Below are 1801 nucleotides of genomic sequence, written 5' to 3'. Positions count from 1 at the left end.
CTCTCTCTCTCTCTCTCTCTCTCTCCCTGTGTTGTTTTATGTTCACGTCCCTGGTTGTTTTCTTCCATGTGGTTTTCTTTGTCTTTCAGCCTCTTTCTTATCTCTTTGTTTCTTCCCCCTGTGCTCTCCTTCTATTTTCTCTCTCCCTCCACTTCCTGCTATCTCTCTCTCCCCCCTCGCTCACTCACTCACTCACTCACACCCTCTCACTCAATCTCTCTCTCCCTCCCTCCTACCATTCCCTGTGCTCACTCTCATCCCCTATCTCCCCCTCCCTCCCCCCCTCCCTCCTCCACTCCCTTTTCTTTCTCTCTATCTTCCTCATTCTCCCAGCACTCTCAGCTGCTGATGATTGATCAAGCTTTTCAAGGTTTGCCCTTTCCTGTTATTTAGCAGGAAATGTTATTTTTCTTCTTACGTGCACACCTCAGTCTCACAGTCACCACCGCAGTAATTGGGACCTCACACACACACACACACACACACACACTGTATATACAGTACTTTATTAGGTACACATTTCTTCCTTCCTGAGTTAATTTTTTGTTTTTTTAAAAATGGAGAAACTGTGATCGTAAAGACAAGGACACTGTGACGTGACGATGATTCCAAAATGTCATTATATTTGTGCTAACGGCGTTCATTCATTAGCACAACAGCTAACTTCGTCGTCTCACCTGCTACGTCACAGCCAATCAGTGCAGGGAGCACGTATGGACGCAGGATGTAAATAATAATAATAATAATAATAATAATAATAATAATAATAATTCGACACCGAGCTTTAGTGTGAGTGTGAGTGTGAATGGTTGGTCGTCTCTGTGTGTGGCCCAGAGATGGACCGACCAACTGTCCAGTTTACCCCCACGCTCAGCTGCAATTAGTTCCTCTGTCACAGTCCATCACATCAAGACTATTAGCATACAAGCTAAAAACAGCTAACCTGAGCTAACTGGAAGTTTGTCGTCAAAGGACAGCTACAATATCAGATACCAGTGCTAACGTTAGCTTCAACAATCCTGGTACAGACACCAGTGCTAACGTTAGCTTGAACAACCCTGGTACAGACACCGGAGCTAACGTTAGCTTCAACAATCCTGGTACAGATACCAGTGCTAACGTTAGCTTCAACAATCCTGGTACAGATACCAGTGCTAACGTTAGCTTCAACAATCCTGGTACAGACACCAGTGCTAACGTTAGCTTGAACAATTTTTTGCCTGAATATTGTAAAAAAAAAACAAAAAAAAATCAGTGTAACATTAATTGGGTCATGACTGACGGGCCGAGGTGAAGCCTGGAACCTGAGCTTTAGCCACTGCTGTTCAGGTTTACACTGATCTGGAGTCAGATCTCTGCTCTGTACAGATTCTGGCCCTGGAAAAAAAACCCAAAAAAACCTTTACATTTCTTCCCCCAAACTTTCCTTGTTCTCTCCGTCTTCTTGTCTTTTTTTTCCCACAGGCCGTCTCCCTCTCTCTCTCTCTCTCTCTCTCTCTCTCTCTCTCCCTGTGTTGTTTTATGTTCACGTCCCTGGTTGTTTTCTTCCATGTGGTTTTCTTTGTCTTTCAGCCTCTTTCTTATCTCTTTGTTTCTTCCCCCTGTGCTCTCCTTCTATTTTCTCTCTCCCTCCACTTCCCTGCTATCTCTCTCCCCCCCTCGCTCACTCACTCACTCACTCACACCCTCTCACTCAATCTCTCTCTCCCTCCCTCCTACCCTTCCCTGTGCTCACTCTCATCCCCTATCTCCCCCTCCCTCCCCCCCCCCCCCCCCCCCCCCCCCCCTTTCTTTCTCTCTA

The sequence above is a fragment of the Cynoglossus semilaevis genome, chromosome 6 (genome assembly GCF_000523025.1).
Source record: "Cynoglossus semilaevis isolate Cse_v1.0 chromosome 6, Cse_v1.0, whole genome shotgun sequence".
Classification (NCBI taxonomy): Eukaryota; Metazoa; Chordata; class Actinopteri; order Pleuronectiformes; family Cynoglossidae; genus Cynoglossus; species Cynoglossus semilaevis.
This window is presented reverse-complemented; position numbering follows the sequence as displayed.